Source organism: Eptatretus burgeri, chromosome 7 (genome assembly GCF_056783735.1).
Source record: "Eptatretus burgeri isolate ZD-2024b chromosome 7, Ebu_testis_v1, whole genome shotgun sequence".
In the NCBI taxonomy this organism is placed as follows: domain Eukaryota; kingdom Metazoa; phylum Chordata; class Myxini; order Myxiniformes; family Myxinidae; genus Eptatretus; species Eptatretus burgeri.
This window is the reverse complement of record NC_140967.1, coordinates 102985139-103012458: the sequence shown is the minus strand read 5'-3', so window position 1 is coordinate 103012458 and position 27320 is coordinate 102985139. Positions and strand designations below refer to the sequence as shown.

Genomic DNA, 27320 nt, shown 5'->3' with positions numbered 1-27320 from the left:
CAGAGAATCCTTGGCTATTGCTGGTCGGACTTTGTGTCCAATGAGCGGTTGCTGAGAGAGACTCGAATGAGATTTGTTACCTATTGAGACTCGTATGAGATACCCACTCGAATGAGAGCTATTTGAGCATAGTCTGTGAGCGTCAGCCGTGTCTGTATGGATATGTGGCTTGTTTTCCAGATGCTGATCCTGCTCACCAGATTCTCACAGTGAGGGAGCCTCTTGAGTGGAGGAGGCCAATGGGCCGACCACGTGCTTCGTGGTTGCAGCAGGTTGATCAGCATCTCAAGGAGATGGCGATGGCCAGACGGAGGCCCCTGGAGTACTGGCGGAAAGTGGACGCAGCGACGCGCTGCTCCGGCGCATGCTCCCATACCTGACCTGACCTGACCCTGCTGGAACACTCCTAATCCCCGGCTCGTCAACCCCCTCCCTGCTCTCTGGAAATGATGCAAACATTTACTGCCATGAACCTGTTTCTGTTCAAATAAAAAATTTACCATTGTTGTAAAATTATGAGACAGTGGGTGGAGACAGACAAACAGATCCACATGATCATTCATGAGGAGCCATGGAACTATCTCGGCCACACACAGGGAAAGGACGGTGACCTTCTCCGGTACATCAGATATCCCTCCCTCTTGGTGGGTGGAAAGAAAGAAGGAACGTGTCCTCTTCAATCATATCTTGTGCTTTGGTTTCTCGTGGTTTTGCCTCCAATCCCAAGTGATTCATGCAAGTGGCTCCGCATTTCGTATCAGATGTCCATTAAGCCGGTGGTCCTACATATACTTGGCAGTTTTAGTTTTACTTGGGGAGTTCAAAAAGTTTCAGGAATTTGAGCTATTCCTTGATTGCTTCCAAGCAAGTTTGATATGATTTCGTTAAACGGACTTCATTTAATCGTTTTAGAGTATCGGAATCCAGAGATTGCTGCGTCATATCCAACTATGATTCCACTCAAGTCGAACATCGAGACGTCATCAAAAATTTAAGCAATATATTGTAACGAACCGAGGTCTTGGTAGACCACGTACTATTTGGGATATTTCAGGCTGAGGGCCGCAAAACAGACCTTTAGACCGCGTTCAAAATCATCGGCATGGACGATCAAGTGATCGCAATTTTCACTCAAAACACCGGTTGTGCTCCACTAGCGGGACTTTCCTGCCTGGAAGATAGAGCAAAAAGGCCACTCTACGTCCTACAAACAAATTAATAATTACATTTCAATAAAATTATAATTATACAAGCATATGCTCAATAAGTTAGTTAACACACAAAGGACACCAGATACAGATCGTGATGACCCCTCGCCCAACAAGAAGCTACGTGGAACACACACCTATCCTGTTCTGGCAACCCTACCCGAGCTACGGGCCCAGGGCAATGTGAAACCACGGGAACAGGAAGGAGGAAACCAAACAATTAAGACATGTGGCCCCTACCTAAAGCTATTCATTAACCCCAGATGTGTCGTTACATACAGCAAACACAAATGCGACATGAGAGATCCCACTCCTGAGAAGATGTAGCTCCAAAGAAATCTATGAATACACAATGGTTGTGCATGGCAAAGAGGCACACTCAAATTCGACAGGAGCCAAGTGGGTGTTGTGCATTAAGTGTCGACATGAGTCTCCTGAAGGTAACCCCAGGTGTGCTCAGCCAGCAGATGAGAATGGCCTACAAACTATTATCAATGCAGGTCAAGGCCTTAATCATGGACAATCAATCGAATCGCCATGTGAAGGCCACCAAAATATCCACAAAACTTGGAACTTCTCAAGGTAGCGTTTTCACCATAATCATGAACATTTTGGCACATCCAAGATCTCTCCAAGATGGGTCTCCCGAAACCTCAGTGCTTACGATCGACAGGAATGGTGAGTGAGCTTAGCAAACTACTCAACACATATCCAGCTTTATTACTCCGATGGAAACCGGTGTCTTCCAGACTGGGATCCTGAAACCAAATGCGAATCCATGTGATAGAAGCAGAGGGAACACCACCACCCAACAAAGTTCATGCTCAGCCGACACCCGGCAAGATCACGGTCTTCATATTATGGGATACCAAGGGAATCCTGGCGATTTACTTTGTCCCTCACAAAACCACAATCACAACGAAACATCACACACATTCACACAAAATTTACATCAAAACGGAACATTATCCCACAAAAAAAAAAATGACCATTTTTACAGCCATTTTTCCCTGCTGTGCAGGGGTTTGGCTTTTTCTTGAGGCAATGTTTTATGGCCGGATGCCCTTCCTGACACCAACCCTGGTCGCCTCTTACGACACACAGGGATATGGTACACCTATTCTTACCGGGGCATACACCGGGACCAGTACACTGGTACTCATTTCACCGACCTCGGAAGGATGACAGGCTGAGTCAACCCCCTGGTGTTAATTCAGCAGCCAACGGGGCTTGAACTCAGGACCCTGGATCCCAAGCCACCACCCTAACCACTAAGCCAACACCAGGCTAACATTATCCCACACTTGTACAAAATTTACATTGTTATCAAACTGGAATAATGTTACAGTTTCTGGATTCTGACCAGTTTCCTGAACCCAATCCTGATGAACCAATGTTATGGGAGACCACTTGGAGGTTATGTGGTCAAATCTGCCACGCGCACAATCCCCAATTTAACGACGGACCCGTCGGGAAAGGCCAGTCCTTGGTTTTCATTGTACAGAAAACTGTAACGAGAATCTGTCACTGCAGCTGGTCCGTCAGTTAAATGAAATGGGCCAAAGGAATGCACCCAAGACGAGCCGGCGAGGGAATGCAACAAAGTCGAGGAGGCTGTGGTTTAAAATCCCCTCTTATGAAGGATTTGTGCCAATGCAGGATTTTCAAAATGACGTATGAATGCTAAACGAGGCCTTCCGCGCATGCGCTGTGTGTGTGTTTTCAGTGACCCGGTTCGGCTTCAGTGACCCTTCAGTGACAAACTGTGACTTCAGTGACATTTTTAACCTGCTAACGCAAGATCTGTAATTCAAATCGTCTTTCAAACATTTTTCAGCATATAAACGAAAGAGTGGCAATTTCGAGATGGTTAACCATAATTGTTCTGTTCGTGAATACAGATCAGATTCACGGAAATAAAGCAAATACAAGAAGTATCAAAAATAATTGGTGGTTGAATTCAGTGAGCATATGTGAAAATCCGATTCAAATTTCAAGTCAATCAGATGAAAATTGACAATTTTAGAAATTTCAGCCTATGTTGACCTTTTGGCAGATGTTGACCTCAAAAATAGGTGATGGTTCAATTCAATGAGCAAATTTGCAAATCCTCTTCAAACTTCAAGTCAATCGGATGAAAATCGACGATTTTAGAAACTCCACCTAAGTTTTTGACCTTTAGCCTATGTTGACCCCAAAAAAGAATGGGGTGGTTGAATTCAGCGACATCATTATGCAAACCCTGTTTAAATTTCAAGTAAATCGGATGAAAATTGACGATTTTAGAAATATGGCCAATGTTGACCTTTTGACCTTGAGACCACAAAAATAATTGGTGGTTGAATTCAGTGACTGGATATGCAAATCCTGTTCAAATTTCAAGTCAATCGGAAGCAAGTGGAGGATTTTAGAAATTGCACCCAAGTTGTTGACCTTTGGCCGATCTCGACCTTTTGGCCAATGTTGACCTCAAAAATAATCCGTAGTTGAATTCAGTGACCTGATATGCAAATCCCTTTCAAATTTCACGTCAATCGGATGAAAATTAACAATTTCAGAAATGTGACAAAATTATTGACCTATGTTGACCTTTTTGACCTCAAAATCAATGCTTCTTCCTTATAACAAACTCTACCATTTTGTGAAGTTTCTTGAAGATCAGTTTAAAAAGGTGACCTGCAGGTGATTGACATACAGAGAGACAAACAAGAAAGATGACGTGCATCGCACGATACTTGTGAAATCCATGAAATAAATTTGACCTTAAAATAATTGGTGGTTTAATTCAATGACAAAATATGCAAAATCCTCTTCAAATTTCCAGTCAATCGAATGAAAATTGAGGATTTTATAAATCCGGCTTATGTTGACCTTTTAGTTCATGCTGACCTCAAAAATAATTGGCTGGTTGAATTAATTGACCTGAAATATAAATCCTCTTCAAACTTCAAGTCAATCGGATGAAAATTGAGGATTTGAGAAATACCACCTTAGTTGTTGACAATTGGCCGATGTTGACCTTTGACCTTTTGACATCAAAAACAATTGGCTTCTTATGACGAACTCCACCAGGTGGTGAAGTTTCATCAAGATCAATTTAAAATTGTGACCTGTAGGTGATTGACAAACAAACAGACAAGCCGGTAGGCAGACATGGGTAGTCGACTACCCAATACAACCTGACACGATGGGCCCGTTCAATGGGGAATGACCTGAGGATTAAGCACAAGAAACTTCATGATTCTAGCTTCAAGGGTTAATGCTGCAGATTGTTTTTTCGTTAAAATACCCCCACATTTAGAGGTTTTTCAGCCGTTGCTAGGCAACGGAGGGATCCATAGCAACGGTTCTTTCTCACACATAACTAGGACATAACTTGAACCTACCATACCAGTTTCATATATATCTGACTCATAGTCTCTGAGATATAACGAACTTCTTTTGTTATTGTTTTCGACCAGGGTTCATTCAAAGCCTATCTTCTCCGACAGTTTTCATAGGATCCGGCTGGAAATTTTTGACAATATGGCTGAATGTACTGCCCACAGTCGCTCGTGGCCCGATTTTTGATTTTCGAAAAAATAATTTTTTTGTTTTTTCAAAAATTTCAAAGTCCCGTTGCTAGACAATGGTGGTGTCCATAGCAACGGTTCTCATTTGCACACAACTAGGTCATGGTATGAACCTACCAACCAAGTTTCATCGAAATCACCATTGTATTAACTGAAATCGCCATTTTAAATACTGATAATAAGGGTAGAACAAATCTCAAAAAAAAAAATTTGAATTTTTTTTTTTTTTATACTAGATCGACTACCCAACAGAATAAAAAAATCATTCTGAGTGAATCATTCCAGACTCAGAATAATGCACGCGACAGCACAGAACTGCATGCAACGACACGAGTACAGCATATCCACCAGTCTCATCTTTGAGCTTGCCAACATCCAGCGTATGCTGCGATTGTGCTATTCTTCGAGATTTAAGCTGAAACTTCAAAGTTGGCAAAACAAGCTTGTGGTCAGTATTGAGGAACTGAGCACTCCGGTGGACCCTGCAGTTCTGAATCATCCTTCAGCGACCATCAACGAGCATGTGGTAAGTCTCCTTTGCCATTCCACCGACGTTGGAGTACCAAGTCCAGCGATACGCCTGTGGGTGCTGAAACCATGAATCAGCCACCTGAAGTCCATGACTTCTTGCAAAGTCAAGAAACTTAGTGCTATTTTGGTTTGCAGTTCCAGACCCATGGTGACCAACACATGTCCCATAATAATCCCTATCAGTGCCAGTCAATGCATTGAAATCCCCCAACACTTGAACAGTATCTCGCCTGGGGCACTGATCAACCACAGACGCAAGGGTGGCAGAGAATTCCTCTTTCGCAGTGAGAGAGAGAGAGAGAGAGAGAGAGAGAGAGAGAGAGAGAGAGAGAGAGAAAATGATACCCAAAGAGTGATGAATTCTCAGTCTCATAATACGCTCGTTGACTGGTGTTTCCTCAATTATCATGGGATTCAGCTTATTGGACACAGCTACAGCAACTCCTTGGGTATGGGAACCATCAGGGTGACCAGACCAGTAGAAGGTGTAACTACCTGCCATGATCTCACCACTATCCGGTCTCCAAACCTCAGAGAGTGCTGCAATACAGATGTTAAAACGCTGGAGCTCAGATGATAGCAGAGACAGGTGATCATCTTTTCTTAGAAATAGGACATTCCAGACAACCTGAGGTGCTCCCCTTTGGGTGGGTAACTGGAGGAGACCGCCGTCTGGTGGACGACACCTGAGCACCACCACAACCCGACACAGGAAGCTTACCCTGTGATTTTACTCCCATCAAAGAATGGGGGTTCCGAAGGTTTTACCTCAATCTCGTCATCCAGTGAGCTGCCCTGCGAAGTGCAGCAATCTACACAGGAGTTACTCCCATTAAGTGAGTTTTCAGTTTTCTTTATGTTTTGTTGAATCAAGTGTCTTACGGTGGCCAGAGTGCAAATCCTGCCACCAACTTCCTTGAAAAAGGTAACCCAACTGGAGAAGGACGGCCGCAGACACAGTTGGGCACCAGATATGGATGGCTGTTGGCTCACAAGGAGCTCCTCCACCCTTTGTCAGGTTTTGTTTTTAATCCTGCTGGTTGTCCATATCCATACATCCTCCTCACCCAGAAGGCTGGTGGGGGAGACAGTTTTGTTGCTGACAACCCGACCTTAAAACAAGTTAGTACAGGTTTACATGGTAGCTGCAGCAAATCACAGATATGATCTGACCTGACCTGACAATGGACACATGCGACTTATATAATAGTTCCCTAACACACGCGACCAACCAATGTACTTGGAAAATATTCCATTTTTGCAAGTAACAAAGAGACAAACAGACAGACACGGGTAAAAACAACCTCTGTCCACCTTCGTTGGTGGAGGTAATAAATAATTAAAGGGTCAGGGGAGAACAGGGGAGGGAGGGAGAGGGTTGGGGGGGAGAGAGAGAGTTGGAGAGAGATGGAGAGAGAGAGAGTGAAGGGGGGAGAGAGAGAGAGAGAGAGAGAGAGAGAGAGAGAGAGAGAGAGAGAGAGAGAGAGAGAGAGAGAGAGAGAGAGAGAGAGAGAGAGAGAGAGAGAGAGACAGAGAGAGAGAGAGAGAAATGAGGGAGAAGGGTGTAGAGACAGTGCACCGATTGGCTCTCCCCTCAAACCAACTCAATGCTGCAATACGCCCATCACCATGGTGTGTCGTGTTCCTTGGTTCAGCGAATATCACAAAATGTCCTGGACGCGCTCGGATGGGTGTCACTCGCTTTCTGTGGAGCGACTGTCAGTAGTTCATTATAAGAAAACACAGAAAACAAAGCAATGATTTCAGAGGTCAAGAAGGGGAGGGGGAAAAGTGTAGGTGTAGACTGTAGACATACAGAAAGGGGGCGGGGAATCACGATTATCAGCTCCAAATACATTCTTGGATACGTTCCCTATCATTTCCAAACAGATACTGTATTCTTATGTTGGACATTTACTCATGGTATAACTAGGTTATATTACTCCCATTACGTAGTCACATTCCTGCATCAATATTATAACGGTCATCAGCTCGGATTACTCCGAAAGGCCGCATCTACAAAAAAGACCAAAAACACCGAGTACAACACTCACCTCTGGCCCGATCATCATGCCCAGAGTCAGTTTACCATACCAGTGAGATGACTGCAGTTGATGCGGAACCGTGCTGACGACGGCACGACGTCAATTGGCCGAGCAAACCAACATTACGTGCCATACCCTATCGTCTATCAGATACTAATTGATCGCTTGGGCTAATTACTGCCAAGAGCACTATATCGTGACCAAAATCAAACAGGATCAGTGAAGACACAGTTCTTTATACCCCCTGGGCTGAATTGGAGCAAGGAAGGCAGAAAATGACAGGAAACTAGAAATTACAATTTACAGTATAGGCAAGACATGGTGGGAAAAACAAGCGATGGCAATTCAGCAGAATATACAAAGGTTACAGGCACGTATACATTTCCTTAAATTACCATTAACACAACATCGCATCCTCAAATCTTCACCAATCGCTTAGGCCTAGGTCACATTTGCCACGGCGGCCGTGGGGTCTCCAAAATCTACGGCCACTAGCAATTATACAGCAGTCGCAGTATTTCCACAGTCACACAATATAGCAGTCACATATGTTTTTATTTTTCGGGTAGCCGCACAGTGTATTTATAAATTGTTGACACTGAAAATGTGGGGTTGCCGTACGGTCTTTGATTTGATGTCGCACGGTGACCTTCGGGCATTCCTGCTGCGGCCATAGAATTTTCAAGGCAGACGCAAGGTGCCCGCAAGGCGACCGCAGGGGGGCCCTAAGGCGAACGTGCGGCCAGACGGAGGGTAACAAATGGGTTAATTTTTTTTTAAAAAATTTACCATTTTTTTTTTTTTTTCGGCTTGTCGAATTGCTACGGCGAACGAAGAAATGAAAAAAGTTATAACTCCGCGTTATAATTCCACGGCAACCCTACGGCCTGTAAAATATAGCCAAACGGCATAGGGCCACCCTGAGGCCACCTCAGAAACTCTGCGGCCGCCACACGTTTCTGTCAATTCAGAGGGCGTACGGCCGCTGTATCCTCGCCGTAGAGCAAATGTGACTTAGGCCTTAGGTCTTAGAAATTGTGGAGACCGAAAATATGGGGTTGCCGTACGGTCTTTGATTTGATGTCGCACGGTGACCTTAGGGTGTTCCTGCGGCGGCCATAGAATTTTCAAGGCAGACGCAAGGTGCCCGCAAGGCGACCGCAGGAGGGCCCTAAGGCGAACGTGCGGCCAGACGGACGGTAACGAATGGGTTAATTTTTTTTTACCAGTTTTCTTTTCAGCTTGTCGAATTGCTACAGCGAACGTAGAAATGAAAAAAGTTATAACTCCGCATTATAATTCCACGGCGACCCTATGGCCTGTAAAATATAGCCAAATGGCGTAGGGCCACCCTGAGGCCACCTCAGAAACTCTGCGGCCGCCGCACGTTTCTGTCAATTCAGAGGGCGTATGGCCACCGTATCCTCGCCATAGAGCAAATGTGACTTAGGCCTTAGGTCTTAGAAATTGTGGAGACCGAAAACATGGGGTTGCCGTACGGTCTTTGATTTGATGTTGCACGGTGACCTTAAGGGGGCCCTGCGGCGGCCATAGAATTTTCAAGGCAGACGCAAGGTCGCCTCAAGGTGCCCGCAAGGCTGTGCTGTATCACGTGATTGGGTTTTTGAAAATCATGACTCGCCCGCTAGGGGTGGCAGGAATGTACTTCCGGACGCGCAATAAAGCGGAGTTGATGCTAACACTCTTGCTTCTCGTGTTCCACTGCACCTCGTACACCATAGTTGGCTGACGAGGATGGTTGAATACGGACATGTGCCCGTTTTCGTCGGAGACGACTTCGAATTGTTTTCAGAGCAATTGGGATGCTATTTCCACGCGAATGATGTGGTCGACGAGAGCAAACAGAAGTCGATCTTGCTAGCCTGGCTATCGGCGGGACAGTACCGACTGCTGAGTGATTTTGTGGCGCCGGACAAGCCCCGTGATGACGGGCTGTCGTTTCGGGACATTGTGGAGAAGATGAAAGCACACATGGCGCCGGAGAAGTCATTACAGCTCACTCGATACCAGTTCGATCGCCTCTCGAAAGGTGCAGAGGAGCGCGTCGCTGATTTCATGGCGCGGATTAAGCATTCTTCCGTGGCCTGCAAGTTCACAGAGGGGGAGCATCCAGCTCGGCTCAGAGATCGTTTTATTGCTGGTTTACAAGATGCGAAGATGGTTTCGGCGGTTCTATGGCTGAAGGGTGAAGCCATTACATTCGACTCTGCGGTCAGCACGGCTACAGCGGTCGAGCAGACTCGCGAGGATGTTCGGGCCATCACCGGCCACGCGGGGTCACGGGCACCCCGGGACGTGCGCACGACCTTCGGTGCGGGTCGGACGTCGCCGCGCGGCCGCACGTGCGGCGAGGTGACCCCGCGGACGTTTTTGTGATCAGTCGGGATGGCAGACGTGTCTGTGCGGTACCAAGGCCAGGTCGCCACGCTTCCGTTGTACGTCGTGCGGGGGAGGGGACCGTCTCTCCTCAGCCGAGACTGGCTGTCCCGCATCAGGCTAGACTGGGCCGCAGTTCACCTTGTGCAACCCGTGCCAAGCCGGTGGGAGGATCGGTTGGAGAAGATTCTTCAAAGACATCAAGGTTTGTTTTGCGACAACCTTGGGAAACTCAAGGGCGTGGAGGCAAAGCTCTTCCTGAACGAGGGGGTGGTTCCTCGTTTTTGTAAACCACGACCGGTGCCGTATGCCCTGCGGGACAAGGTCAAGGGTGAACTGGATAGGCTGGAGGCCTGTGGAGTGATCGAACGGGTGTCGTACTCAGATTGGGCCACCCCGGTTGTCACGGTGTTGAAACGGAATGGAGACGTCCGATTGTGCAGGGACTTCAAATCCACGGTTAACCCGGGGCTCAGCGTGGAGCAATATCCACTGCCGTCAATTGATGAAATATATGCGCGATTGGCGGGGAGTCAATACTTCACGAAGCTAGACCTGCGTGATACATATTTTCACCTGGCGATGGATCCCGGGAGTAGCGAGCTTTTGACAATCAACACGTGTCAAGGGCTCTATCGATATACCCGACTCTGTTTTGGGATTGCTTCGGCCCCAGCCTTGTGGCAGAAAGCCATGGATCAGGTTTGCATTGGCCTGCCCGCTCAGACCTACCTGGACGATGTGCTCATTGCAGGGAAAACGGCGGACGAGCACCTTGCGAACATTGGCCAAGTGCTGACAAAGCTAGAAGCGTGCGGCCTGCGCTTGAACAGGGACAAGTGCGCGTTCTTTAAGCAGCGCTTGGAATACCTCGGGCACATAATCACGCCGGAGGGCTGTTGAAAGGTTCTCGGAAGGTGGAGGCGATTCAACACATGCCACCGCCTCGCGACAAGACGCAGCTGTGCTCGTTCATTGGTATGGCCCAGTATTACCAAAGGTTCGTGCACAGGCTCAGCTCCCAACTTGCGCCGTTAACACGGTTGCTCAGGAAGGACGAGCGCTGGGCTTGGGGGCCTGCACACCAGGCGGCGTTCGACCGCGTCAAGCGGCTGCTCACAGAGGATACGGTCCTCGTGCACTACGAGCCTGCGCGTCCGCTCTTATTGGCATGCGACAGCTCTGCATATGGCATCGGGGCAGTGCTCTCCCACAGGATGAACGATGGTTCCGAGCGGCCTGTTTGTTTTGCATCCTGGACCCTGTCCGCAGCAGAGCGGGAATATGCCCAGATCGAGCGCGAGGGTCTCAGCCTCGTCTGAGGTGTGCGGAGGTTTCATCAATACCTGCTGGGGCGGCATTTCACTTTGCAGACGGATCACAAACCGCTTCAATTCATCCTAAGACCCGAACGCGGGGTACCGGTGGTAGCGGTCGCGCGAATACAGCAGTGGTGTCTGTTTCTTGCTGCTTACGATTATGATATTCAGTTCCGAAGCACCGAGAAGCATGCTAACTGCGACGGGCTCTCATGCTTGACGTGTGCGGAGGGTCCAGCTGCATCTGAGTCGGCCGACCGGGTCGATGTGTTCATGCTGGGCCAGGTCCAAAGCGGGCCGATCACGGCCAGACAGGTCGCGGTGGAATCGGCTCGTGATCCGGTGCTCGCTCGTGTCGTCCAGGCGATTTCTACGGGGAATTGGAGTGATCTACCTTCGACACCGGCATTTCAACCTTTCATGTCGCGCGCATCGGAGCTGTCGTTGGTCCAACGATGCGTTATGTGGGGAATGAGGACGGTGATGCCACCGAAGTTCAGGCAGCGGTGTTTGGATGAACTGTATGTCAGTCACCTTGGCGTCGTGAAGACCAAGAGTCTTGCTCGTAGCCTGTTGTGGTGGCCAGTGTTGGACAAAGACATTGAGCAGTTGGTTAAGCGTTGCGCTACGTGTCAAACAGATGCTGATAACCCGCGTCGAGCCTCGGGGCTATGGCCGACCCCAGACAGAGCCTGGAAGAGGGTCCATGTAGATTTTGCGGGGCTGGTTAATGGCAAAATGTTTTTGATTGTGATCGATGCATTCTCTAAATGGCCGGAGGTTGTAGTAATGCAGCATACATCAGCAAACATTACAGTAGAGAAACTGCGGACGATCTTTGCTAAGATCCTGGTCTCTGATAATGGTCCGCAGTTCATCGCAGGTGTATTTGATGAGTTTATGCGTCAAAATGGTATTCGACATCTGAGGTCCGCACCATATCATCCTGAGACGAATGGGCAGGCTGAGTTGTTTGTTCAGATGTTGAAACGGGCTTTGCGCAGGGGGGGTGTTGCACCTGTGCAGACAGTGGTCGATGTCTTTTTTCTCCATTACAGGAACGCGATTCATCCTGTCACGGGTGATTCGCCTGCCATTCGTCTCTATGGACAGGCATTGCGGTCCAGACTGGATTTGCTGCGACCTGGGGGGTCAGGAAGTGGGACGGTGTTGCGTCCGACGCTGCTGCGCGGTTTCGATGTGGGACAGCAGGTAATGGTGCGCGATTATTTGCACGGTGCCAAATGGGTGCCGGTTGTGGTATCTGTGGTACTGGGGTGGCGAATTGCATGGTGCGGACTGATGGTGGGGAGGTGTGGAAGCGGCACGTGGACCAAATGCATGATCGCTGTTCAGCGTCACCCCCCCCCCCCCGCCCCCACACCCTCCCGGGCCGAACGATGTGGGACCCCCACCTGTGATGTCGCCGTGGCCGGACGTTGTATCGCCAGGGCCGGATTTGCTGACGCCCAGGGTGTCTTCGCCTGATTCAGTCCTGCCTGGGGACGTCGGGCAGGCTGGTCGGCCGGGGGCGGTTGTTATTGCGGATGGTGCGAGTCCGGCGAGGGTGTCACCTCGGCCGAGCCGGGTGGCGTCTGAGCCTGGGCTGTCTGGCGGCGCTGCCCGTCTGAGGTCAGGGTGCGGCCGCGGTACTTGGAGGATTATGAGTGTTGATTGGTTTCGGTTGGTCATGTTATGATTGTCCTTTCATCAGTTGACTTGTCATTTTATGAGAGGAGGAGTGTGCTGTATCACGTGATTGGGTTTTCGGATATCATGACTCGCCCGCGAGGGGTGGCAGGAATGTATTTCCGGACGCGCAATAAAGCGGAGTTGATGCTAACACTCTTGCTTCTCGTGTTCCACTGCACCTCGTACACCATACAGGCGACCACAGGGGGCCATAAGGCGAACGTGCGGCCAGACGGACGGTAACGAGTGGGTTAATTTTTTAATTTTTTTTTTACAATTTCTTTTGTTTCGGCTTTTCGAATTGCTACGGCAAACGAAGAAATGAAAAAAAGTTATAACTCCACGTTATAATTCCACGGCGACCTTACGGCCTGTAAAATATAGCCAAACGGCGTAAGGCCACCCTGAGGCTACCGCAGAAACTCTGCGGCCGCCGCACGTTTCTGTCAATTCAGAGGGCGTACGGCCGCCGTATCCTCGCCAGAGAGCAAATGTGACTTAGGCCTTCACACAAGTTCAAGATTTATGATGGTGGAGGCCCATGGGTGGTGGAAGCCCTCTCTGCCATCAACAATCAAGTGAAGCAGTGGTTTTCAACCTTTTTCCACTGATGGCACCCAGAACTCTCATATCTTATTCTGTGGCACCCCTATCCAATTTCTATTTGTATTGTTGCCTGAAGAACATTGCAGGCTGCAGGAGTTAAATTATTGGATAAAATACAAAATTTCAGGAGCATTTTTGTGGGCTTGTATTACCACAAATGGACAGGATCACATCCGGCAAAATAAATATTACCTCAACATTAAATTCACAACAACAGCTACACCGCCAAGAACAGGATCACATCCGGAAAAATTAATATTACCTCAACATTCCCTTCACAACAACGACACCACCAAGAACAGGATCACATCCAGAAAATATATATTACATCAACATTACCTTTACAACAACTACACCACAAAGAACAGGATCACATTCGGAAAAATAAATATTACCTCAACATCGCCGTCACAACAACAACTCCACGGCCAAGAACAAGATCACATCCAGAAAAATAAATACTACCTCAACATTACCTTTACAACAACAACTACACCGCCAAGAACAGGATCACATCCAGAAAAATAAATATTACCTCAACATCACCTTCACAACAACACCGACACTGCCAAGAACAGGATCACATCCAGAAAAATAAATATTACCTCAACATCACCTTCACAACAACAACTACACTGCCAAGAACAGGATCAGATCCTGAAAAATAAATATTACCTCAACATTACCTTTACAACAACAACTACACCGCCAAGAACAGGATCACATCTGGAAAAATAAATATTACCTCAACATTACCTTCACATCAACAACGACACTGCCAAGAACAGGATCACATCCAGAAAAATAAATATTACCTCAACAACTACACCACCAAGAACAGGATCACATCCAGAAAATATATATATTACCTCAACATTACCTTTACAACAACGACACAACCAAGAACAGGATCACATCCGGAAAAATAAATATTACCTCAACATCGCCGTCACAACAACAACTCCACCGCCAAGAACAAGATCACATCCAGAAAAATAAATATTACCTCAACATTACCTTCACAACAACAACTACACCGCCAAGAACAGGATCACATCCAGAAAAATAAATATTACCTCAACATTATCTTTACAACAACAACTACACCGCCAAGAACAGGATCACATCTGGAAAAATAAATATTACCTCAACATTACCTTCACATCAACAACGGCACTGCCAAGAACAGAATCACATCCAGAAAAATAAATATTACCTTCATAACAACTACACCGCCAAGAACAGGATCACATCCAGAAAAATATATATTACCTCAACATTACCTTCAAAACAACAACTACACCGCCAAGAATAGGATCACATCTGGAAAAATAAATAGGACCTTCATAACAACTACACCGCCAAGAACAGGATCACATCCAGAAAAAGATATATTACCTCAACATTACCTTCATAACAACAACTACACCGCCAAGAACAGGATCACATCCAGAAAAAGATATATTACCTCAACATTACCTTCATAACAACAACTACACCGCCAAGAATAGGATCACATCCAGAAAAATATATATTACCTCAACATTACCTTCAAAACAACAACTACACCGCCAAGAACAGGATCACATCCAGAAAAATATATATTACCTCAACATTATCTTTACAACAACAACTACACCGCCAAGAACAGGATCACATCTGGAAAAATAAATAGGACCTTCATAACAACTACACCGCCAAGAACAGGATCACATCTGGAAAAAGATATATTACCTCAACATTACCTTCATAACAACAACTACACCGCCAAGAACAGGATCACATCCAGAAAAATAAATATTACCTCAACATTATCTTTACAACAACAACTACACCGCCAAGAACAGGATCACATCTGGAAAAATAAATAGGACCTTCATAACAACTACACCGCCAAGAACAGGATCACATCCAGAAAAAGATATATTACCTCAACATTACCTTCATAACAACAACTACACCGCCAAGAACAGCATCACATCCAGAAAAATAAATATTACCTCAACATTATCTTTACAACAACAACTACACCGCCAAGAACAGGATCACATCCAGAAAAATAAATATTCCCTCAACATTATCTTTACAACAACTACACCGCCAAGAACAGGATCACATCTGGAAAAATAAATATTACCTCAACATTACCTTCACATCAACAACCGTACTGCCAAGAACAGGATCACATCCAGAAAAATATATATTACCTCAACATCACCTTTACAACAACGACACGATCGCTTTGGGGAAAGAAGTTGTTGCAGGCATGATGCCCATCCATGCTGTGGCCTTCTCAAGGCCCGTGACTGCTCTCGGCCGGAATCTCTCGATATATATTTGAAAATCCTCATTTTACACTGAAGAGAAAACTGAAATGGAAGGAATAACGATTGTGAAAACGGCATAACGCTTCGGCAGATGGCCTGGGCCGACGCGGCTTAATCCTGGAGGAGCCCTTGGGTGGTGAAGGGCCCGCGGCACTTCCCAGGTTGCCCTCGTGTAAATCCGACCATGCTTCGCTTCGTAGAGAACATTGTACTTTACGGTAATTCCACATATCGACGGTCCCCTGTGCCAGTGCGCATGCGCAGCCTGACCCGGAGCCAGGGATGTTGTGGGTGTTTCAACCTGTTCAATACTTGTTTGATTATTGTCGTTCCACGCTAATAAAGTGGTCGAACAAATTGAACTCTGTTCTTATTTATAATCAAACAGCTTGATGCAGTCGAGTAAAGATCGTCGGTGCTGAGGAGGACACGACTGGGTGAAAACGGACCACGAGAACGTCGACAGTGAGTTTGGATTTATCGGGTTCTGTACCCAATCTTCGCCCCCAGGACACTGTACACACGTGTGCATCACCGAAAATAGAACGTTTACTCCAGAATAACTGTTCCTATGGCGCCGGTGGAAGCAGAGTGCCCGATCGAGGGTTGTGACTATATGGCTACACACGCAGAGGCGGCAGTGGTGGCCGCCATGTTGAGTATACACGCCACTGTGCACGTCGCCGCCCCCAGGGCGGCGAGCTCGAATGCCAAGATGGAGAAACTCAAGCGTCCCTCCATAGCACTGGCCGGAACGGGCGAGGCCTGGTCGTACTTCATAACCCGCTGGGGCGAATACAAAACAGGTACTAAGCTTGTCGGACCTGACATAGTCGCGCAGCTACTGGAGTGCTGTGAGGAGGAGCTGAGAAAGGACCTCACTCGCGCGGCGGGTCGGAGCCTCGTGGGCAGCGATGAAGAAGACGTCCTCGCCGCCATGAAGGCGCTCGCCGTCCGGACGGAGAACACGATGGTAGCTCGAGTGGCCCTGTCTAACATGCGGCAGGGACACGAGGAGCCCGTCCGGTCGTTCCACGCCCGCATCAAGGGGCAGGCGGACACGTGCAAGTATGAAATGAAGTGCACCAAGGCAGGGTGCGATCAGGTCAACGACTTCACCGAAGAGTTATTGCGCAACGTGGTTGCCCGTGGCATCGCGGACCAAGCAATACAACTTGACCTACTTGGTGAGAAGAACCAGGACATGCCATTAAAGGACATGATAGAGTATATCGAGGCCAAAGAGTCTGGAAAACGCTCGGCATCGCGCCTGCTTGACACTCAGAGCACGGACGCGATCAGTAGTTCGTATCGGCGGGGAAAGCGACAGGACGTCCGCGCCAAAGTAGGAGCCAGGCCGGAAAAACGGAAGGCCAAGCCCGAAGGAGTATGCATCTACTGCGGCGAGGTGGGCCACGGCAAAACGCCTCAATGGCGCGCCAGACGCGCCGAGTGCCCCGGATACGGTAAAAAGTGCCGGAAGTGTGACCGCCAGAATCACCTCGACAAGGCGTGCCTGGGCGGCCGATCGGCAAGACCCCCATCTAAGGAGACCGACGGGATGTACGACGAGCAGACGGCAGCCTTCGTCGAGCTATGCACGGTCACCATGGCCAGCACAGAGGACGAAATGCGCACGCTTCCCCTCGCTCACCACCTGTACGATGATATGTGCGATAAGTGGATGAAACGCATATCCGACCCGCAGCCATACGTCAACCTCACTCTCACCAACAAGCGCGAGGATTACAAAGCGCTGGGTTTTAACCTCCTGAAACACACCCGCGCGGTAACCCTACCCGCTATGGCAGACACGGGGTGCCAGAGCTGCCTGATCGGCATTAAAGTCGTCCAACAAATGGGCCTGAGTACCGAGGACCTCATACCTGTATCCATGACCATGAAGGCCGCAAACAACAGAGGAATTCGTATCCTCGGAGCCGTGGTAGTCAGATTCGCCGGTAACAGTGATGACGCTCGGAGATTGGAGACGCGCCAAATCGCGTATGTGACGGACTCTTCAGACCGCATCTTCCTCTCCCGCGCGGCCTGCATGGACCTGGGAATGATCTCGGACAGATTCCCGACACTCGGAGAGGTGAATCTGACAACCTCGGAATTGTGCGACTGCCCGCGACGCGCGGAGCCGCCGACCAAGCCGACCGCACTCCCCATGCCAGCGACCGAGGCCAACAGAGAGGCACTACAGTCACATTTACTCAGGATGTATGCTCAGAGCACATTCAACACGTGCCCACACCAGCCACTACCGAGAATGACCGGCCCGCCACTACGTCTTATGCTCAGTGAGAACGCGACACCGGTTGCCCATCACACTCCCATCTCCGTGGCCATACATTGGCAAGATGAGGTAAAAGCAGGCCTCGACCAGGACGTTCGGCTCGGCGTGTTGGAGGAAGTACCCGTCGGCACGCCGGTGACATGGTGTCACCGCATGGTAATTTGCGCGAAAAAGAATGGCAAGCCGCGACGCACCGTCGACTTTCAGGCCTTGAACAAGCATGCGTTCCGCGAGACCCACCACACCCAATCCCCGTTCCACCAGGCGAGACGCGTACCTAACGGGAAGCGCAAGACAGTATTCGACGCATGGAACGGTTACCATAGCGTCCGCCTACACGAGGACGACCGCCACAAGACGACCTTCATCACTCCATGGGGGCGCTACCGGTACCTATCTGCCCCACAAGGGTATATGGCATCGGGGACGGTTACTCACGACGATACGATGAGATCGTCGCGGACATTGGTAACAAGACCAAGTGCGTAGATGACACGCTCCTATGGTCAGACACGATTGAGGGGAGCTACTTCCAGGCGGTCCAATGGCTGGATATATGCGGCCGGAATGGAATCATCCTCAACCCGGAGAAGTTTGTCTTCAGCGCACCCACGGTGGACTTCGCGGGCTTCACCATCACCATGACCGACGTGCGACCGTGCAGCCGCTACCTGGAAGCAATCCACGATTTCCCACAACCGCGTAACATCACCGACGTCAGATCGTGGTTCGGGCTTGTCAACCAGGTGGCATACGCCTTTAGTATGGCCGAACGAATGCAGCCATTCCGGAAGCTCCTGAAAAGTGGAGAACGCTTCCAGTGGTCCATGGAGTTAGAGGACATATTCCGCGAGTCGAAAGACGTGATCGTACAAGAAATCGAACACGGTGTCCGCATATTTGACAAAACTAAGCCAACATGCATCGCCACGGACTGGTCGAAGGAGGGAATCGGATTCTGGTTGCTTCAAAAGCACTGCCGATGCGTGCCAGTTAGACCATTCTGCTGCACTGATGGATGGAAAATAACCCTGGTCGGCAGCAGATTTACACACGCGGCAGAATCCAGATACGCGCCCATAGAGGGCGAGGCTCTCGCAGTCGCGGACGCCTTGGACAAAGCGCGCTACTTCGTACTGGGCTGCGAGAACCTGATCGTTGCGGTAGACCACAAACCACTGCTGAAACTCCTTTCGGACAGAGCACTTGACGACATACCCAACCCCCGCCTCAGGAACCTCAAGGAGAAGACCCTGCGTTATCGCTTCCGCATCATACATATCCCGGGCATGAAGAACAAGGCGGCAGATGCCATGTCGCGCAGGTCAGTTGGCACCACGCGACCTCCACTCATGAACCTTCCAGATGACAATGCCACCATAGCGACCCACCTCCAACCAAGCACGCACACCGACGTCCTGTCCCTCCTACGCCAAACTGAGCCGGAGTATGACGACGACGTCGAAGACAACCTGGCATGGTGTGCCGCGGGCCTCGAATCATTGCGATCAGTAACATGGGATCGCGTCAGGGAAGCCACCAGCAGCGATGGCGATATGCACATATTGGAGGGAATGACAATGAACGGCATCCCCGACTCAAAAATCGAGATGCCAGAGACAATTCGCGACTATCACCAGTACCGCGAGAACATTACATCGACAGATGGAGTGATCCTATACAAGGACCGAGTAGTCATACCACCCTCACTCCGCGGCGATGTGCTGAGCGCCCTACACGCTGCCCACCAGGGCGTATCAATGATGACCGCCCGCGCAGAATCCTCTGTATTCTGGCCAGGCATGTCGGCCGACATCAGCGCCACTCGGAAAAACTGCGAACACTGCCACCGGATGGCACCATCACAGCCTGGAGCGCCACCAACTCCACCTATTCCGGTCGTTTACCCCTTTCAGGCAGTGTGCTCGGACTTCTTTGTACACAGGGGTGCACACTACCTTGTGACAGTGGACAGATACTCGAACTGGCCGATCATCTCAAAGTCGACGGGTGGCGCCGCCGGACTCATAAACCACTTACGTCGCGCCTTCGTGACGTACGGGACACCAGAAGAGCTCGCGTCGGATGGGGGACCGGAGTTCACCTCCACCGAGACCAGGTCATTCCTGCACAGATGGGGCGTACACCACCGCTTGTCATCGGTGGCCTTCCCTCACAGCAACTGTCGCGCGGAGATTGGAGTTAAGACAATGAAACGACTTATCACGGACACCAGCCCGCAGGGAGAACTTGACACTGACGCTGTGCAGAGAGCGATACTACAATATCGTAACACGCCTGACCCTGACACGAAGATCTCCCGGCAATGTGTGTCTTCGGCCGCCCGATACGCGATTTCATCCCCATTATCCCCGGGAAGTACAGACCGCACGACACTTGGCATGAGACCCTGAAAGCGAGGGAGGAGGCCCTCCGCAAACGTCATATCCGCACAGCCGACACCTGGGCAGAACACACCAAACGCCTTCCGCCACTTGCTGTCGGGGACCAAGTCCGCGTACAGAACCAGACAGGATTCCACCCAAAAAAATGGGACAAGACAGGCAGTATCGTGGAGGTACGCCAACACGACCAATACGTGATCAAGATCGATGGCTCGGGCAGAGTCACACTTCGGAACAGGAAATTCCTGCGCAAGTTTAGCCCAGTTCGCAATGACCAGCTGCCACCCCGGTCTATCTATGATGATCTAGCAACCCGCATCACTGTACCTGCACCCGTTGTAACACCGCAACTGCCTGACCTCGACAGCGAACCCGTGACATCTGCGACGCCAACGGGGCCCACGCCGGCACTGACGTCAGTATGCACACCCCAGCGCAAGACGACACCCGTTTCAGACACGCCAGCAGCACCAGGACGAGGCACACCGAGGCGCGCGATCCTTCAGACGCCACCATCGGCCCCTGAAACCCCGAGAGCCCCATCCCCACTGGGGCCCGATGTGACACCACCAGCACCAGCAATAGGTCAACGCCGATCCACCAGAGCGACCAGCGTGCCTGCCTGGCACAAGGACTACTCCATGGAATAGTCACACGATGGGCGATATCAACTTTTGTTCATTCATTAAACTTAATATTTTCTCAGCCTTTATCTATTAACATAATAAAGACTCGGAGGGAGATAGAGAACATTGTACTTTACGGTACTTCCACATATCGACGGTCCCCTGTGCCAGTGCGCATGCGCAGCCTGAACCGGAGCCAGGGATGTTGTGGGTGTTTCAACCTGTTCAATACTTGTTTGATTATTGTCGTTCCACGCTAATAAAGTGGTCGAACAAATTGAACTCTGTTCTTATTTACTTCGCATCGCGAACTTATTCGGCGTCAAACATTCCTCCAAAAACGCGAAAAATTACGGAGGGGGTTGAGGAACTAGTGGTGAGAAAGGAAAACGTTGGGGTCTTTCGCATGTCCGACACACCTTGCAACGACCCGGCTGAATCAATGTCGCGCAATGATCTGGCCTGATGATCCGTGTGTCGCTCCCCTCACTCCCCCCTCGGGTATTCCTCCTTCCGCTCCGTCCGTGCTCTCAATCTCCCGAGAGGGCCTGATGGTGAATGGCTGTATGCGATGGCTTGCCTCGCTTTGGCGGGAATGGCTACCGGTGAAGTGAGGTGGCTCCGACATGACAGGACGACATGGGAAATGTGTGTGAGCTGAGGGGAAAGAAAGGCACGGAAATAAGCGAAGTGTGTAAAGAGCGGGAGATCTGGAAAAAGGAAGGAAAGGAGAGAGGGAGAGGGAGAGGGAGAAGGAGAGGGAGAGGGAGAGGGAAGAGAGAGAGAAAAGATTAATGCGATTCGAACGGGCTCGGGAAGTGGGGCGTAAAAATGTACGGATTTTGTGAAGGGACGACATTTTGTAAATGTACGAGTAAGCGGGACTGGACAAGGCAGACTCCTTCCTCAGGTGGAGACCCCGAATGACTGCTTCTCCAGTTCTCCGACAATCGATTCCTCCACCGTGTCCCCCTTTTCCTCTTCCTTGCGGCTCTGGGACCCTCATTGGCGGAGAGTCCACATGGACGGACTGACCTCACTGGCGCTAATTGGCCGTGTCTTGTTCATCTGCCCGGCAACAGGGCCTGAGTGGTGGGACGGCGTCTCCGTGGTGGATCCTCCGGGACGGGGGAGGAGCGAGAGTTTGACACGAACCTGTCAACAACAGTGATTGATGACCGCCAAGGGGGAAGCGGTGAGGATGCTCTTCGGCCGGGCTTGGTGAGCCCGGCCCGTCGCGCTGAATTAATCCGCGAAAGTGGGGAGGAAGGATGTGAAAACAGCATGATGTGTGTGGTGTGGCACACGAAATGATTCGAGTCCAGAGTGTAAAAAGGAAACATGTGCTGAAGCTTACGAACATTCGCAACACACATCTATCCGTATAAATACTGTATTTATACTATATTAAAACCTAAACAGAATACGAAGCCATAACGAGCCTAATCCTGTGTTGGTGGTTCCTTCTTCCCCAGGGGTTCACAACTGTCGCAATATTACACCAGACAGACTCGTGTCAAATTTACATCAGGCCCTGAAACCTGAATATTACACCAGGCTCGTGTGAAATTTACATGTGGCCACGAAACCTGAATATTACACCAGGCTCGTGTAAAATTTAAAAGAAGTACAAATGCAAAGGCATTTTGACTCCAGGTGTATTCTTTCTGCACAACGCGTCTGTTACACCAACTCGTGTTCCACGGACTTATTGATCACTTTGTCGTACTTCCCATCACAGACTGAGGGTTCGAGCAGCTGGATCAATTGACCAAAAAAGCCTGTTCCACCCCCTCCCCCCCCCCCCCCCCCCGCGAGGCCATGAGGAATTGATCAAAGTAACCAGGACGTGGCTGAAGGCGAAAGATGAAAACTTCTATTTTACTGACGTAGACATAACAGTTTGAAGGACAAATGGAAGAAGTGCATTAAAATCAAAAGGCTACAACAACAGCAACAACAGCAACAGCAACAACAACAACAACAACAACAACAATACCAAGAGTTTTTAAGGCCATTTCCCCTGATCTAACAGGGGCTACCCTTGTGGGGCCCTTGACAATCTTCTCCACTTTTCCCTATTTTCTGCATCTCCCCTTGTTAACCCCCCATACCCGCATTTCTTCTTCCACCACCTTGAGCTCAGTCTTTCTTGGCCTCCCCCGTTCTCCAGTTCCTTCTACACTCATTTCCAACACTCCTCTCACCCAGTCACTTTCATCCTTCCTCAACACATGACCCAACCATCTCAACCTGTTTCTCTTCACAACCTCCATCACAGGCTCCATTCCCATCATCTTCCGCAAGTCATCATTTTCTCTTCCTCTCTCTCAACGATACTCCACACATCCACCGAACCATTCGCATTTCCACCCTTTCCAGCCTTTGTTGCTGCTCCGTGTTCAGTACCCATGTCTCACTCCCATAAATCATCGTACTCCTCACACATGTAGCATACACCTTTCCCTTCAACTTCAACGACACTCCCCTCCTCGTCAGCACGCCACTCAGTTCCGGAAACGTCTTCCATGCACATCTCACTCTAAAATCAAAGGACACCAGATTGAAAATGAAAATTGTTGGCAGTATTAGGCTTAAGGCTAGTTAGTGTAGCTCTTGTTCCTAAAACGTTTTGAACTTCCTTCATGAAGTCCAATACAGGTGTTTCAGGGTGGTTGTGTACTCCAAAAGTCCTCACACTCCATGTTATAGCTGGGATTATAGTGTTATAACTTATACTTAATGATTATACCTTAGATGTCCAATTAACCACCTGTCTTTTGTCCACAACATACAGAGACGTCCAAATGTATCTCCAGTGTCTACTTGACTGTTTGCTTGTCGATACGAGTCTGTACACCCCGCTTGTGTCCATCTGATGAGGAAACACTGAACTTTCACAACATCAACAAGGGAACTCGTCATCAGGGAAAGGTTCATTCCCGAGGTTTCAGCAACAGTTGCCTTCATCGAGGGATGTATACTGTATAGGCATCGTGATGTGGTATGGAATACACGATACCACAAACTACCCTGAAGGTTGGCAGGCTCGCAATTGCAGGCTCGTCTTGTGTAGCTCCAAATTTCAAGTCGTCATTGCGTGCGCAGTTTCGGAGAGGGACAATTTGAGACCCATTATCGACAGCAATACTACGCACCAAGTGAGGGTTATTTCTCTGAAAGGTCTGTAAAAGGAAAGATCCATTGGTTGTGTTCAAATTTCACCCTCTTATCTGTGCAAGGAGGAATGAGTCACTTTCCCTTTGCTAAATTTCTTGCACCACCCTTCCTTCCTTTCCACCCTCCACAAATTTAATGGTGCAAGGAGAATGGTGGAGCACATACAGATACAATTACTGATTAATTATAGTAAGAACTGCACAATAAAATCTGCATATTAATAAAAGGGTTTAAGAACGAATGCTTTATTGGAGAGGGGTAAAGTGACTTTCAGCCCCCCCGCCCCCCGTGAAAAACATTGCAAACCATGGATCAGTGAGTTGGCCACAATAACAATTTCCATTAGTCTGTGATGATCTTTACAACACTGATGATGTATTATCATTTCAGTTGCAGCAGAAGTTCGTGGCCTGCAGCAGGAGGGACGTAGCAACCAAGTCTTCCCTCTATTGTTCATTCCTCAACAATGCCCATTGTTCATCCCTCCACCAGGTCATTGCTTTTTCCCTCCATTAGGTGATCATTTGTCCTTCTACATTGCCCAATGTTCTCCCCTCCACAATGCCCAATGTTCTCCCCTCCACAATGCCCAATGTTCTCCCCTCCACAATGCCCAATGTTCTCCCCTCCACAATGCTCAATGTTCTCCCCTCCACAATGCTCATTGTTCGCCCCTCCACAATGCCCAATGTTCTCCCCTCCACAATGCCCAATGTTCTCCCCTCCACAATGCCCAATGTTCTCCCCTCCACAATGCTCATTGTTCGCCCCTCCACAATGCCCAATGTTCTCCCTTCCACAATGTCCAATGTTCTCCCCTCCACAATGCTCAATGTTCTCCCCTCCACAATGCTCATTGTTCGCCCCTCCACAATGCCCAATGTTCTCCCTTCCACAATGCCCAATGTTCTCCCATCCACAATGTCCAATGTTCTCCCCTCCACAATGCTCAATGTTCTCCCCTCAACAATGCTCAATGTTCTCCCCTCCACAATGCTCATTGTTCGCCCCTCCACAATGCCCAATGTTCTCCCTTCCACAATGTCCAATGTTCTCCCCTCCACAATGCTCAATGTTCTCCCCTCCACAATGCTCAATGTTCTCCCCTCCACAATGCTCAATGTTCTCCCCTCCACAATGCTCATTGTTCTCCCCTCAACAATGCCCAATGTTCTCCTCTCCAGTAGGTCATTGTTCTCCCCTCCACTAGATCATTCTTTGTCCCTCTACAATGTCCATTGTTCTTCCCTCCACAAGGTCATTGCTCTTCCCTTCACAAGGTAAACTGTCCATCACTCCACAAGGTCTATTGTTCGTTGGCCACTACAAAATTTCCCTCCCCAAGTTCCCTCCATGTCCTTTGCTTTTCCCTCCACAAGGTCATTGTTCAAAACTTTACCAACTGTCCTGGATTGAACTTTTGTTCACCAACATATTCCTTGCCAATAAAGCGGGCTATTCTTATGTTCATTCCATTGTATTCTGTACACAATGTCTCTCTTATTCTGTGACGTCACCATGCAGCGCAAATTCGGGCACCAAGGGACGGACAGTCTACATCGGGCATTTCTGTTGTCTTAAACAATCGGGAAATTTGAATCGCTGTCTTTCATTCTTAGGAGAGACCTGGAACATGTACGTGCTCTCAACATCCATATAGACACCTCTGACGCTAACCTGTGTCCACGCGTAATTGGTATATAATTCACCCACCCCCCCCCAAAAAAAAAAATTAATAACGCGATTTTATTTGTCTCAATTCAACATTGTCCTGACAGGATGATACAGAACCTTTGATCTGTCTGCTGTGGGTTCGTTTCTCGACACAACTCAAAACTGTCGGATTGGTGCTTCGCAGGTAGAGTATTGCATCAAAAACTGCTCCGTCCCTCGGATGAATGTTAAGCCAGGTGTCCCGTTTGCTCGCATGAGCTGATGGACCTTAAAAATCTCACTGTTTCTTTCTCGGAAAGTAGGCGAATGATTGCCGGCATCTTAAACAAGTGATCAGTTCTTGCCCTACTCTACAGCAGGTACTGTTTCAGTTGCACAGTGGCATTCCTGAGCAATTATGAACAACCAATCACATTCTACATCAGAGAGAAGTCAAGTAGTGGGTTTTCAGTCAAATAGTCTTAACCTCCTTTGGATTATTTTCCCTTTTAATTACCAAGACCTTTGTCCCACCAGCCCTTTATAATCATGGCTGGGGTGGGTGACTAAAAGTAAGACTGTTGAATTGATTAAAAATAAATAATAGGAGAAAGGGGGAAGGGGATAACAAGAGTTGGTGGAGAAGGGAAAGTTTGGGAAGAGATAGGGGTAATGGAGTCGGGGGAGGGAAGCAAAGTAGAGCACTTGGTTGGGGAAAGGGTGGGAGAACGTAGTTTTGTAGTGGAGGAATCCGAAAGGATAAAAAAGAAACATGGAAAACACCATAGGAAGGTCAGTCTTCATTTTTTTCTCGTGATCGGTTGCCGAGTCACTCTCCGACCTGTTCCAGTGCGGGAGCATTCCTTCAGGACCTCAGACACACATCTCCAGGGCAAGGCGAAGCTGAACGTGTATCCATTTCAACCACCTGGACCGGCGATCACATGCAACCTGACGTGTTCATCCTGCCTGGACCTGTGGCACATTCTGTAGGCGACCTTTCTCACCACGTGACTACAGCTGTACTGATGGTGAGATGGTGGCCCTGGACCCACATGCCGCTCATCCAAAGGGTAGAGCCTCCTCCAATCAGGCAAATGAACAGCCATCAGAGGTGCCACCGAATGCGCTCCAGGTGTTTCTTGCCATTATCGAGGTTCTTCTCGCTTCCAGAAATAAAATGACGCAGTGACTTCAACAAAGCCCAATGGTTTCTAGGGAAACGCGGATCGTCCTTGAAGCTCCCATGCGCCTGTTCATTTGCACTAATGGTTTGCATATTATTTTAGTCCCTTCACAGAGTGTGATTTGTTTCAAGAAGCTATCATTTCATGAGCACTTAGTTATCTGATTCATTCAGTGACAAACTTTCAATTGAAAATGAAATTTTAATGGATCCGCAGAAAGTCCACGATAACGAATTGCATTGTGGAACTGGAAAGGGGCAAGTTAGGGTT

General features: G+C 48.9%; 1 protein-coding gene and 1 long non-coding RNA gene across 2 annotated transcripts in view; one reads left to right on the top strand and one right to left on the bottom strand.

Annotated features, from left to right (window-relative positions):
- The window catches only part of LOC147023963 (uncharacterized), a 56606-nt gene extending 56123 nt beyond the window's left edge, over positions 1–483 (top strand). The window contains exon 3 of the long non-coding RNA XR_015060492.1: positions 181–483. This is a non-coding gene — a long non-coding RNA (uncharacterized LOC147023963). The remainder of the gene's footprint in view (positions 1–180) is intronic.
- Positions 1–21672, bottom strand: part of SCGN (secretagogin, EF-hand calcium binding protein) — a 110063-nt gene extending 88391 nt beyond the window's left edge. Inside the window, exon 1 of the mRNA XM_085890044.1 lies at positions 21450–21672. The gene's annotated coding sequence lies outside the window, so the exon portion shown is untranslated. The remainder of the gene's footprint in view (positions 1–21449) is intronic.
- Between the last annotated feature and the right edge of the window lie 5648 nt (positions 21673–27320).